At 37.2% G+C, this 14956-nt stretch overlaps 1 long non-coding RNA gene across 4 annotated transcripts in view; it reads left to right on the top strand.

Moving 5' to 3' along the window:
• The window catches only part of LOC117878797, a 97838-nt gene that overhangs the window by 25436 nt on the left and 57446 nt on the right, over positions 1-14956 (top strand). For all 4 annotated transcript variants that reach the window (XR_004646098.1, XR_004646095.1, XR_004646096.1 and 1 more), the window contains 3 exons: positions 2501-2623; positions 4853-4956; positions 7343-7473. This is a non-coding gene — a long non-coding RNA (uncharacterized LOC117878797). The remainder of the gene's footprint in view (positions 1-2500; positions 2624-4852; positions 4957-7342; positions 7474-14956) is intronic.

The following is a 14956-nucleotide window of genomic DNA, read 5'->3' on the forward strand; positions in this document are numbered from 1 at the left end:
GAACTTTTCTGCCTTGTTTAGCTGGGAGAAGGTTCACAAACTATTTGGTATCCTAACATTGAAGTACTACGACATAACAGCTCTCCCAGTCAATTTAGACATTACAGCTAGGCTAGGAGCTGTGGTTACAATCTCCTTTTTCCCAATCTGTGGCCTGGAAATCTTCTGTCTTTTCTAGGTGCTCCAACAAATTGTCAGTTTTTGGTGGTGGAAACCTCTCGTGGATCTAAAGGGAGTTAAATCTTTTAGCCCTGCTCCTCAAAACAGAAAATTGAAGAATCTAAATCAGATGGGAAGTAAAGCTTACTCCTTAGCCATGCTGTGTATGGAGATAGGAGTCGAGGTTTGGGGTATCATAGAACCTCTTTCCATACAGGGTCCAGGAGCAAGGTTACACAAACTCTCTCTCTTTTTAGGTTGTTTCTCTGTGTTTATTTTTTTCTGGTTGTTGCGGGAACTGTTTAAAGAGCAACAACTCCTGAAATTTATAAAAAATATGAAGAAAAAAAAAAAGCAGTGTTCACATGATTTTACCTTCCACTGCCTTTTGCTGGCGTTTCGTTCATACTCATTCCTAGAGCCCTTATGTCTGCAGGAGTATGAATCTATTTTATGGAGTATTTGTAAGGGAGGATGACTCACCTATAATAATTCTCCTCTGAACATCATAACAGATCAGCATTCTACCACTCCTTCCAAAAGAGAGCTGATGCTTTGATAACCTGTTCTATCTTTATCATTCGAATCCCTTTGCTACCTGTGTGAGTAACTTCACATCTTGCTTTAAAAGGAACTGATGACTAAAGCACGAGGGAGTGCATGCCTTCCATTGCAGTAGCTGGTAAAGCATGCCCCTTGTGGGACCAGAGCTTCAGAATGTTGAGCTTACGGAGTTCCCAACTTGGCCTTGTTGTAGGGATGTGGAGGCAGGAGTGGGTGATCTTTTATGTTGCATTTTCTCAGAGAACAACTAATATTCTTTCATAGTTGTGACTCTTATGATTACATCAAAATGTTTCTGCAGAGTTTCATCATAAGGTAAACTGCTTAGCATTTTGAAACTTGTAGAGTGTTCAAGACTTAAATTGATGATAAAGTGAAGAATAACTTAATTTATAGTTTGAAATGAAGCAACACTCGCTCTGGCAACAGTTAAGCAAGAAAATATCACGTCAAAGCTTTATCATGATCTTAACTCACAATCTAAAAATTAAAATGGCACACATTAAATGGTTTACAAGCTGGCTAACTGATAGGTCTCAAAATATAATTGTAAACTGGGAATCATTGTTGAGTGCATGTATTTCTTCTGGGGTCCTGCAGGGGTCTGTTCTTGGACCTATGCTATTTAACATTTTTATCAATGACGTGGAAGAAAACATGAAATCATCACTAATAAAGTTAGTGAATGACACAGAAATTGGGGGTGTGTTAAATAATTAAAAGGACAGGTTGTTAATACAGACCAACCTAAATCGCAAGGTGAACTAGGCGCATGCAAATAATATGCATTTTAATACACTTAAATGTAAATGTATACATCTAGGAACAAAAAATTTATGTGATACTTACAAGATGGGAGAATCTATTGTGTGAAACAGTGACTGAAAAAGAGATAGGAGTCATGGGAGATAATCAGCTGAACATGAACTCCCATTGTGATGCTGTAGCCAAAAGGGCTAATGAGATCCTTGGATGCATAAACAGGGGAATCTCAGGTAGGAGTAGAGAAGTTATTTTATCTATTTGGGATTCATGTGACTGCTGCTGGAATACTATGTCCAGTTCTGATGCCCACAATTCAAGAAGGATGTTGATAAATTGGAGGGGATTCAAAGAAGAGCGATGAGAATGAATAACGGATTAGAAAACATGTCTTATAGTAAGAGACCCAAGAGCTCAATCTATTTAGTTTAACAAAGAGAAGGACTGATTACAGTCTGTAAATACCTACATGGGGAACACATATTTAATAATGGACACTTCAGTCTAGTAAAGAAGCATATAACAGTCCAATGGCTGGACACTTAACCTACACAAATTCAGACCAGAAATAAGGTATAAATTTTTAATGGTGAGAGTCATTAATCATTGGAATAATTTACAAAGCATCATGGTGGATTTTCCATCACTGACAATTTTTAAATCAAGATTGAATGTTTTTCTGGAAGATCTGCTCTAGGAATTATTGTGGGGAAATTCGATGGCCTCTGTTATACAGGAGGTCAGGTGACATTATCACAGAGGTCCCTTCTGGCCTTGGAATCTATTAATCTGTGGATCTGTATTTGGCAGGATAGCTGTTCTTATGGGTTTATATCTGTCATGTCTTAATACAGGGCTTGTCACAGAATAACATGAGCTGTGTCATTTCAAACTAGGATGTCACATATATTGCGGAAAACAACCTTTATGCTTTCTCTCTCTCTCAGGATTTGCTGACAGAGCAGCAAAGTTACCAGAAATCATCTTTCTCTCACACTGCATTTTCATTCTGCAGATACTACAGGCTTATTGAACAATCCATCGACCCTTCTGTAGTGAGTCCACTTAGTGCAGAATGGCTGCAGGGAAACTATTCAGACATCCCGATTGGAACAAATCCCTTCAGGATTTAACGCAGGTGTGTGAAAAATGATGGGAAGATGACTCATTATTGGTTTTACACTAATGTTTGACAAGTACAGTGGGGGGAGTATTCTAATGACTATTGCCATTGAGAAATATACCATTATATACAATAATGGTCATAGCTTAACCCCTCTGAAAACCCCGAGTTTAAAGGGACATTGTTAACCTGAAGTTTTTGAAATGTGAAGTTTTCTGACAGAGCACACGTTAATTAGTATGTCCTGGAATATTTAAAAATCCCTTTAATACATAAGGTTTTCTTCTGCTCCTGGTAGATGTTTAGAACTAGAAGTGTCTTGGGTGGGCCAAAATGCTCAGATCCACTTTACCCTACTCGCTCTTTCTGTCTGCACACACCTGTCTGTTGCCCCCTTAGTTTCAGTTTCCATTTCAGCTTTGCTGCTGCCCTTATTGATAAGTGCCCTGTTGGGGGCACTTGTAACTTGAGGGGTGAGCGGCAACAAGAGAACAGTGGCGATGACCATATGTCAAAGTAAACAAGCTGGAAAAGTAGAGAAAATATTGTTTCACTTGCAATAATCACAGAGGCCACTCATCTCAGTAATAGCTATAGAGCATTGCTAAACCCAAATCGTGAGTCAAGCCTCAAAAAAATTTTGAGATGAAAATTTAAAAACATAACAAAGCCAACACAAAATGCATTTGTCTTCTGGTGGTCTGAGCCTTTAGGGTGCACTCGGGTCATGTTTTCAAACTTTTCTTTGCAACCATGATGGCTAAGAGATTACTTATTTAAAAATAATAATAATGACAGCTTAGATTCATGTAATCACTTGACTCCAGGAGCTGCGTGTTTGAGAAAAATGCCAAATATCACAAGATTCAGCATAATATTGAGAGTCTCTGCAACACTGGGTACAACATTTTCAGCGGAAAATCTTGGGTGGGATTTTCAGAAGCATGCTTTGTGTTGGCCTAACACTGCTCCCATTGAAGTCAATGAGAGTTTTACCATTGCCTTTAATAGGAGGAGAGAAAGGTCACTAATAAGCACATTTGGAAATCTCACCGGGGATTTTCAGATTGACTGTGGCTCTTCCATAACTCCTTGTTTGTTGCCTTTCATAGAGAAAAACCTGAACACACATTCCCCTTTCATTGTTTTTTACGATTTTTACATGTGAATTTAGTATTAATTTAAAGTGTCTACTTAGCAACTCCAGAGCGTGATGTCCCCCATCCACAGAAGATGTGAATCACAGAAAGGAAATTGGCAAGCTTCCCTACTCTGCTTTGCTAGTGAACCTCAGATTTGTTATTGGACCAGCATTAGAGTGGAGAGAGACCTCCATGTAGATTCTCTTCCAGTTCCTTTCTAAAAATCTCTGCATGAGTGACAATCAACACCAATTTTGTGGTGGAGACACATGTTCAGTGACAAATGGATCAAGGCATCCAACTGGTTTTTCACTGCAGTACAGCCCCATCAAATAGTTAAATATTTTGGTCACGACTGGTCTTGACTTCATTCCAACCTGGAGTCTAGAAGTGAAAAGCTATGAGGGCGCAATTCTGTTAAGTGCTGAGTCCTCTTAGCTTTCATTTAAATCAGCAGGAGTTGTGAGAACTGGGCACCTCAAAGGAATGCTTGTCGGATCAAAACCTAAATCCCATTACCTCTCCTCTAAGCTGTCCATTCCCCATTAGTATTCTCTAAATTTTTTACAATAACGAGATTAGCATGAATGGGCAGGAGCATTGGATTATTAGGCTTTTCTTTCCCTTGTGCATACGGTGCTCTTGAAGAATCAAGGAAGGAAGCATGATGTTCCCTTGAATGTAAATATATTCATTTTCTTACAGTGTCTCCTTGTCTTTAGGATATTGTTAGATTTCAGTGTTTTACTTTTCATCTTTGAACACTAAGCAAGTGATTATCAGTCCAATTGTGTGATTCAATCTGAGATAATAGATTTAGATAATTATGATAAATGAGATAATCTGAGATAATATAGAAACATATGAAATGTTTATGCTTAAATGCTTAAAACTAAGCCTGAGTTGTTATACTTTGGCCTCATATTCAAAGTTTTGCGTAAGTAGCATATTCAGAACTTAAACAACAAAGATTGCGTTCCATCATCTATTGTCAACAAATTCTGAAAGATTGTTACACACATTATTTTGTGATATAGTAAGTGACATTTATTTAATGCTTTTAATGACTGCATGTTCTTTGTTGCTGTATGTTGTTGCATAGGAAGCACGGGACGTTTACGCAGGTACGATAAATAAATGAATATTGGACTACATCACATAGGTCCTGGACAACAAAAGAGGCTTTGCACTGAAATACCTCCAAAGGTTAGTAAAGAAAATGTTGATTCTTTTCATGCCTGAAGAAATAAAATACAAATTACAATTTAAGTTGGTTAGAAATAGAATAGTGAGCAGGTTTGCTTGAAACAGTATTATTCCATTATTTTGTTCTTGTAAGTTGGTCACACTATAATTAACACTGAGTGGATAATTGTTTTTTCAGTTTGGTGACCAAACCAAAAAAATTAAACAAAAAAATCCTTTAAATTTTACCTGAAATTAATTTTTGTTTGTTTCTTTATTTTTTTAGTTTTGGGTTATTTTTACCCTTTTTTGTTTTTTTGTTATGTTTGTTTAAATAAATCTACATAAATTTCTAAACAAAATATCATTACTAAACGAAAAGTCAGAACATTTTGCTGTGAACACGTTAAAAATGAAATATTTAGACCTTTTAAAAAAATCATGTTTTGGCTGAAACTATTCAGCAAATTTGACCTGAATTTGTGAATAGTTTCAGTCAACTTGAAACCACATTTTTGGCAAACAAACTAGTCATCTAAAAACCTTTGCCCAGCTCTGATTATAATGCATTTCTTGAAAGCAAAATGGGACAGAAAACTTGTACACATTTTGTACCAAGTAGGTTTTTTTTAAAGGTTATTGGAGGTTCACCAGTGTTTTAATTTTTTTCCAATAATTCTACCGTTCCTCATAAAAAATAATTTGGCATAGAAAATGTAATTTCTGCATAAGTTTTATATTTTTAAGGCTATTGATTAATTGCAGTTAACTCATGTGATTAACTCAAAAAAATTAACTGCGATTAAAAAAATTAATCACGATTAATCGCACTGTTAAACAATAGAATACCAATTGAAACTTATTACATATTTTAGATGTTTTTCTACATTTTCAAATATATTGATTTCTATTTCAACACAGAATACAAAGTGTACAGTACTTACTTTATATTAGTTTTTATTATAAATATTTGCACTGTAAAAATGATAAACAAAAGAAATAGTATTTTTCAATTCACCTCATACAAGTACTGTAGTACAATCTCTATTGTGAAAGTGTAACAAATGTAGATTTTTTTTGTTACATAACTGCACGCAAAAACAAAACAATGTAAAACTTTAGAGCCTACAAGTCCACTCAGTCCTACTTCTTGTTCAGCTAATCGCTAAGACAAACAAGTTTGTTTACATTTACGGAGATAATGCTGCCTACTTCTTATTTACAATGTCACCTGAAAGTGAGAACAGGCATTCACTTTTGTAGCCAGCATTGCAAGATATTTACATGCCAAATATGCTAAACATTCGTATGCCCCTTCATGCTTCAGCCACCATTCCAGAGGGCATGCGTCCATGCTGATGATGTTCATTAAAAAAATAGTGCGTTAATTAAATTTCTGACTGAACTCCTTGGGGGAGAATTGTATGTCCTCTGCTCTGTTTTACGCACATTCTGCCATATATTTCATGCTATAGCAGTCCCAGATGATGACCCAGCACATGTTGTTTGATTTACGAACACTGTCACTGCAGATTTGACAAAACGCAAACAAGGTACCAATGTGAGATTTCTAAAAATAGCTATAGCTCTCGGCCCAAGGTTTAAGAAACTGAAGTGTCTTCCAAAATATGAGAGGGACGAGGTGTGGAACATGTTTTCAGATGTCTTATAAGAGCAACATTTTGATGCAGAAACTGCAGAACCCAAACCACCAAAAAAGAAAATCAACCTTCTGCTGGTGGCATCTGACTCAGATGATGAAAATGAGCATGCATCGGTTTGCTCTGCTTTGGATCATTATCGAGCTGAACCCATCATCAGCATGGACGCATGTCTTCTGGAATAGTGGTTGAAGCATGAAGTGACATATGAATCTTTAGCGCATCTGGCACATAAATATCTTGTGACGCCGGTTACAACTGTGCCATGCGAATGCCTGTTCTTACTTTCAGGTGACGTTGTAAATAATTGTCTGAGCAATTGGCTGAAGTAGGACCTAGTGAACTTGTAGGCTCTAAGGTTTTACATTTTTATTTTTGAATTCAGTTATTTTTTGTACATAATTCTACATTTGTAAGTTCATGATAAAGAGATTGCACTACAGTACTTATATTAGGTGAATTGAAATATACCATTTCTTTTGTTTTATACAGTGCAAATATTTGTAATTAAAAATCAATATAAAATGAGCACTGCACACTTTGTATTCTGTATTGTAATTGAAATCAATATATTTGAAAATGTAGAAAACATCCAAAAATATTTAAATAAATGGTATTCTATTATTGTATAACAGTGCGATTAATCGTGATTAAATTTTTTAATCGCTTGACAGCCCTAATGTTTTCCTCTGGTTTTCTAGTAATTTAATTGGGTATTGTACTGAATATATCATCATTTTTTTTAGCTTTCTGAAAATGCTAATAGAGAGAAGTTTTCCTGGCATGAAAAAGTAAATCATACACAAAGTTAGTTGAACAACATTTTATACATCACTCATCCTGTTACATCCATGAAGCTGTTCCATTTTCCTGTAAGGTAAGAGACCGATTTAGCTTCAGTTACATACAGATGAAAAGATATAATGCTCCTTTATTCAAATTATAAATTTTTAATGAAAAAAATGGGAGTGTCAAAATGTTTTTCTTCAGAAAACAATATAAGGAATAGCAAAAGCTGTGTATATTAAGCGCAAAGTGCTTTTCTACTCTCAAGAGATGCACATGCTGTCTATTTTAATGCAAGTATGTCAGTAAAGTCTTGTTCTCCCATTGAGCATTCTAGTTAGTTTGCAGCTTCCAGGTATAGAAAATTGTCTTATTGAAGCTAAATAGGAATTAAATTAGTAACAGAATGGTTTCATTATATCGTGAGCAAGAGAGCAAAGTTCATATTACTAAAGTAATGACTTTGTGGGAGGACATAAAAATCCTCTTTGAATAGATACATAACCCATTTATTACTTCTTCTTGAGGTACCAATGGACAGACTGGTAAATATTGGGAACCTCTGTCAGGTTTTAGTCTATGAGCTAGTTAATTACATGTCTTCAGTTTCCAAAAAAGAGCATTTATCCTGCAGGAAGAATGGTTGAAAGACTATTGTTGCATTATTAATAAAAATAGAGATAACACAGGATTCCTGATGCCTCAGGACGATAAGGTGAGACTGTAATGTCCCTTAGGAAACAGTTTTATTTTATTTATTTTTTCAGCTAGTTTTGCATTTCTTTATTTCCACAGGCAACTGTAAAGTGTGGAATCTGAAATGCATACAGCAGTTCTGCAGTAATAAATGATTGGAAGTGTTCAATGTCATATGAATGGATTATCTCATTCATATATTTCTGTTTTGTATTACATCTGCATAGGCTTATTCTGCAGCTTTGACTAGTAGCGCACAGTGCATGATGATGTACATAATGTTCTATGTCATGCAAGTGAAAAACAGTATAAGATAAAATAGTTTAGAGGAAACATCAAGCAAGATTAGCATTATTCTTGTGAAAAAATCATTACTAATCAATAGCTATAAACAGAAGAATGGATAGTGGATTAAACATGAAACTGATAAGTATACCTATACTATATGCCTGACAATGACATATGTGGAGGTGTTTTAAAGTTAACATCAAAACATCATGTAATGGTACTTAGATTATAATGTCAGGCTGTCTATTTATTGAATTAGCATTTAATGCTGTAGTGGCCAAGCCTGAGAATAAAGGCTAGCAAATTTGTCCAGTAATATTTAACAGGCAATGGAGCAAGGAGACCTAATGTGTGCGAGATATAAAGCAAATGGGAGTCCCTAAGCCTCAATATTCTTACCCTTCTGACTCAGCTTACAAGCAATCTATTTTCACTGACACGTCTCTCAAATGGGATTGATTATTTTTGAACTATATTACGTTGTCTTCATATTTACTGTTTAATATCATATGGCACTAACATTGTTCAGAAATGACAACATAGTAAATCTTCATATTGCGTTAATATTATGTTGTCTAATTGTAATAGAATTCAGGTTATTGAAATTTCTGGGCCATGATCATAATGTCTTAGGTAATTAGGTAAAAAGTGTACTTTAGGAAAAAATATATATCTTGTATTCAGTGTAATCATGTAATACTGAAATGAATCACAATATTGTTTTTAAATGTCATTTTTTAGTCATTGAGGTTTTGGGGAGTTTCCAGGAAGGACCATGGTTGTACAAACATTTATTTTTACCACTCAGTCTATAATTACAGCTTTAGTTGCAGAAATAAAATAATTTAGAAAGGGTCCAGTACAGTAGGTGACATTTGGGAGCGTTAGTAGGAAAAAATAATATAATGGAATATAATATATAATGTGCTATTTTTCTGCCTTACTAGGACACTATCAGGTTAGAAATGAAGCATGTAAAACTTGTGTTTGCCTTGGATTATATTTTATGATCTAATTTACTCTTCCACGTTTTTTGCTGTGTGTTTACTTTTTATACTTCACTCTGGCAGAAGAAAAACGTTCTTATCCAGTTTCACTAATACAATTTACTTTTTTTTTTCAGAGCAAACATTGCAAGAAAATGTTCAAATCCAAACACAAAACTGTTTTCAATTTTTTTTAAAAGGATAATTTTTTTTAATATTAACTTTTGTAATATTTTTAAAGCTTAAACTTTGGGTTTTAACTATTTCACAGTGTCTTTTTAAATGCCTCGGTTGTCAAAGGCTCATATTTCCAAATAAAACCTCTGTGTATTTTAAACCATGCTTGTATACTGGTATAGGGCAGAATTTTCAAAAGCATTTCAGTGACTTAGAGCCTAAGGCCCATTTTCAAAAGTGACTTAGGTTATGGCTTCAGTGCATAATTAACCCAGGTGATTGGCATGTGGCTCTTAGCACCCGAGTTAACTTAGCCTGGTGTGAGTGTCCCTGCAGCAAATCCTTACATGCGTTACTGTGCTCTCACTGTTTCTGCATTTGCCTGTGTGTCTAGAGGCATATCCCATGGTTCTCTGTGTTGAGATGCTCTAGGATTCTTTCCCAGTCAATTGTGGAAGAACTTGGGGGGAATTATGGAGGACTATCAGCACTCAAGTGATTATGTGTGCATCTTCACTTCAAAATGAGTGGGTTCCAGACAGAGTTAGAGCCCAGGCTCTGTTTTAACCTATACCTGAGGTTTAAAGAATGTACTTTAGTCCAGGCTTAAAGAATGAGGAGTACTTGTGGCACCTTAGAGATTAACAAATTTATTTGGGCATTAGCTTTCTTGGGCTAAAGCCCACTTCATCGGATGCATGCAGTGGAAAATACAGTAGGAAGATATATATACACAGAGAACATAAAAAAATGGGTGTTGCCATACCAACTATAATGAGACTAATCAATTAAGGTGAGCTATTATCAACAGGAGGAAAAAAACTTTTGTGGTGGTAATCAGGATGGCCCATTTCCATCAGTTGACAAGAAGGTGAGAGTAACAGTAGAGAAAAAAATTAGCATGGGGAAATAGTTTTACTTTGTGTAATGACCCATCCACTCCCAGTCTTTATTCAAGCCTAATTTAATGGTGTCCAGTTTGCAAATTAATTCCAATTCAGCAGTTTCTCGTTGGAGTCTGTTTCTGAAGATTTTTTGTTGGAGTATTGCGACTTTTAGGTCTGTAATTGAGTGACCAGGGAGGTTGAAGTATTCTCCGACTGATACAGACTAACATGGCTACCACTCTGAAACCTGTCTCCAGGCTTAAAGTACCTCCAAACCTGGGTCAGAGGTTTTTCTGTGTGGCTAGTAGGGAGGGTTGGGCTAAAATTCAGGTAAGAGCCCAGGTTAACTGTGCAGTGAAGACACATCTTTAGGCGCTTAATCACCTGAGGCTGGCCCATGCCCGCTGATTCAGGGCTTGGACTAAAGGGCTGTTTAATTGTGGTGCAGGCATTTGAGCTTGGTCTGGAGCCTGGACACTTGGACACCAAGAGGGCAGGGTCCCAGAGCTCAGGCTCCAGTGTGAGCCCAAACATCTACACCACAATTAAAGCATCCCTTATCGTGAGCCCTGCACGCCCGAGTCAGCTGCATATCTTTAATCGCAGTGTAGACATACCTTTAGGGGCCACACAAGTTTCACTGGCAGTCAATGAAACTGTGGCTCCAAAGTGCCTTGGTCTCATTGGATAAAGGAACTTAGGCTCTTAAGTCAGGCACTTTACCCATTGTCCTCTATGTTATAAAATTAATTAAAACGTCATTCTTTTGAAATGTGATTTGACAGTAAATACCCTGGTATTATTTAGAGTAGTTTAATTTATTTAATCAAGTCATGGGATGAACTAATACAATTGTAGTGCGGTGCCAAAGTCCAGTTCAGTGTGAAAAGGCAAACAGTGATATCCTCTGACTAAACTTAAGTAATCAGCGTAGTCTTTGGAATGACAGCTCTAGGAATCCCAAAGCTGGAGGTGAGGGAAGAGGAATGTTTTTTGATGATCACTGTTGTTCTTTCCCCCTTATGTTCTTTCTAAGTGTCTGCCCATTCTTCTTTCTGCATCCATCTATATTAGTCTAATAAGAGGCTGGTGAAAATATTTGGGGGCTGGGAGAGAGGGGGGCTGAATCCACCCTGCACTCTTGCTGCAGCCAGCGGCTCCTGTGCCACAGGGCAGGGCCTGGCTCCCTGCTCCAGCTCTTTGAGTCTTGCTTCTCTCAGATTTGGAGGAGTCCACCTCAGCATCACTAGATGCACATGTCTGCAGGAAGGCAGGGCCCTCCACTTGTGATGCTCTGCCGCTCTGTCTTCCTGGCTCTGGCACTGCCAGATATGGGGCTTCAGCTGCTTAGCTGGTCAGGTGCATAGGTGGGCAGGGTGGCTCAAAACTAGATTTGAGAGGGCTGAGTTCTCTCTAACCCTAGCCACCCGCATGCATAGTCTTTTTTTTTTTTTTAAATCTCTCTGCCTTTTTGGTTCTGCCCAACAGCTGGACAGTGGGAAAATGGTGCTGGTGTCCTTAGTTGATGTACATGTCCTTTGACACCAGCTGTAAGTTAAACTGACTAATCTTGTGCAAACCCAGTCCATTTTACTCGCAGCATGGGAGATGAGTAAAGCATTTCAGCGTAGGAATCATAGCATTGTCTCCCCCATGTCTAGCTCCAGATGTCTTTAGGTGTGGGTGGGAAAGGCCATGCAAAGCCTATCAGTGTTTTTAATTAGAAAAAAACGGTAATCTTTGGATTTCCAGTCAGACCAATGGACCTTTGAGGCTCCCCTGAAATGCTGTGGGACTAAAAATGCTGTGGGGTGTGTGCCTCCTGCTCCTTTACACTTTGATCCTTTGAAGAAGCACAGTTACAAATGGCACTTTGCTGCTGTTGCCATAGACTAGTGCTGTAGCACTTTTATAACGAGAACTTTCACTTTGAGCCCCATTAGATGGGAGAAGCCTTAAACAGGGAGAAAAAAAGTCTAGGTTTTTTTTTTTTATAGATTTTGTTAATGTTCTGTTTCTTTTCATGAAGCAAATAAAGGGCTTCCCATGACATACAGGATTTTGGAAACCTACTAATATAGTAATTAGCTAATTTCCAGTGCCAGAATCACATCAGTAACTGGAGGGACCCCTCTGAAGCAGCAGGAGTTGGTTGTGTGTGGGTTGGTTTTTTGGACTACACCACTAACTATGATGAGTTCCAAGCTTATTGGGAGTACAATTGCCACAGTACCATGAAAATTAAGACAGGCATTTAATTACTGTTGCTAAATTATTTGGTGTTATATCATACTAGTGCAGCATGAAACACACTATAAGAACATCTTACTTATGTTCCAGCATGTATTTACTGTGCACTTTCATTACATATTTGTAGAACGTACTCATGAGGAGATGTTTATATTTTATATTAACTATGAGAGATCCCAATTTTAAACTTTAGAGTGAATTTAGTTAACCTTCTTGAACGATCATTGCCAGTGGTTAAGGGATTAGATGGATGAATAGATGGGTGTTGCAACTTGCCATGGAGACTAGCGGATCCTGACTATTTCAGACCAAGGATGGGAGTAAATTTCAAAATTGAGGGCCCAGCCCGGGAAGCACACTGCCAGCAGCTCTCTCTCTTTTTTATGCCAAAGAAGCTTCAACTTGAACACATCTACATGCTACAGCAGCTACAGCATTGCATAGGGGGAGAGGGTGTTCTCTCAAGTAGGTAGGTTGCAAGTCATTTAGAACTTTACAAATCCAAAGTGATGCCTTCAATATCCACCTAGAAACCAACAGGTAGCCAATTCAGAGAATTACATCACTTCATAAGCAGGCTGCCACATTCCACACTAGTTTCAGTTTCTGGGTTGATTTAAGATAAAGTTGGAAGAAGAGCACATTGCAGTGGTCTAATCTCCAGGTGACAAAGACGTGCATCAGAGTAGCAAGGATCTACATCTGAAAGAAGTGGTCACATTCTCCTGGCCAAGTGATGATGAAAAATTGTCATTCTTGAAACTGCTGCTGTATGTTAATCTAGCAGCATTTTGAAATCTAACAATCCCACCAGTTTGAATTCTATTAACAAATGGCTGAGACACATCCTCAATATAAAGTAGGCAAACATGCTCAGTATAATATGGAAGGTATCTTTGCCATATCTACTGGCTGCTTCCCTCAAGTTACCAGCATTACCTTACCATGACCAGTCTTATCTGGATTGAGTTTCAACCAGTTGCCAATGATTTCAACCAGTAGTTTCATCCATTTCCTAATCTCAACCAAACACTGGACCAGACATTCAACAGCAGTGTCTAGGTTAGGTGAGATTGATACACTTTGACATCATCACCATATTGATAACTCTGCAAGATTAATAATTGCCATCATGCCTTCTCCTCATACTTCAGACTTGAATATTTTCCAGTGACTTACTTTATGCTCATTCTCTCTCGTGTGTGTGTGTGTATTTATTTATTTGGGTTCTAAATTATGCTCCGGGGATGGGGAGCTCTTTACCTCTCTCTCATAAGGGAACCTGGCTCTGAGGGAACAATTCTAATCACTTGTCCATGGACATCTACACCTTTACATTTGGATTTCCAATAAGAAAATATGATTGTGCCAGTTTCAAGATGGGGTTTCTCATTCTGTTAAGTAAATTAAAATGATTTTTGCTGCTGTCACTGACTACTAGTATTTTTCTGTATTTGCGTATTCTAATTGGGATTATTATGCAAGGATTTCTGGCTATTATTATTTTATTTTAATGTGTATGATAATCACTTGACCTTATGTCTAGATTTATCATTATTGTAATCTAAATTAAAATGTCACGGCCACCATCAGTCTCAGACTGACAGTTAGAACACGGACCTTGCCGTAATTTATTTCCTATTCAAGTACAAATTTTAATACCTAAATAATAATATAAATAATAACCACCTAGTTTGAAATCTAGATATGATCATACAGAATACCACCAGTCTGATCCTCCACTGGGGCTACCTTTTGCTGTGGAATGCTCATTGTGACTCTAACCACTGATAAGATTTGTTCCTGGTCCTCCTTCAAGCCAGGAGCAAAACATAATCTTAAAAAAAAAATAGCCTGATGGGGCTAGACAGTATCACCCATATCTGCATGAAGTCCTGGCCTTTGCTATTCTGCATACATGCGTGGTCGTGAGACCATAGTTAGCGTTGCACCAGAGATTTCAGTTTAACAGGAAAGACTTTGGGATCTCTGATGAATGTTTGGGAACAGAAATAAACAAAACATAGATAACTTAATTTGGAAGGGTTTAATTGTCTGTATATATAATATGTAGGCCTGTTTTGACTAAATTAATTGGAGAAAACCCCATATTCTACTATTTATTTGGTTTAGTGAGAACAGTATTTCCACCAAAAGCAATATTTCCTGTCAAGTGGGTGGCCTGGTACTTAAAAGCTTTGTTCAAATACGTTTATGTACTGCCATTATTTTGTGGATTTGGTGGTATTTAAGAGGCCACCATAGACCTAGATAGGGCACTCTTCCTTTC

This window comes from Trachemys scripta, chromosome 1 (genome assembly GCF_013100865.1).
Source record: "Trachemys scripta elegans isolate TJP31775 chromosome 1, CAS_Tse_1.0, whole genome shotgun sequence".
NCBI lineage: Eukaryota > Metazoa > Chordata > Testudines > Emydidae > Trachemys > Trachemys scripta.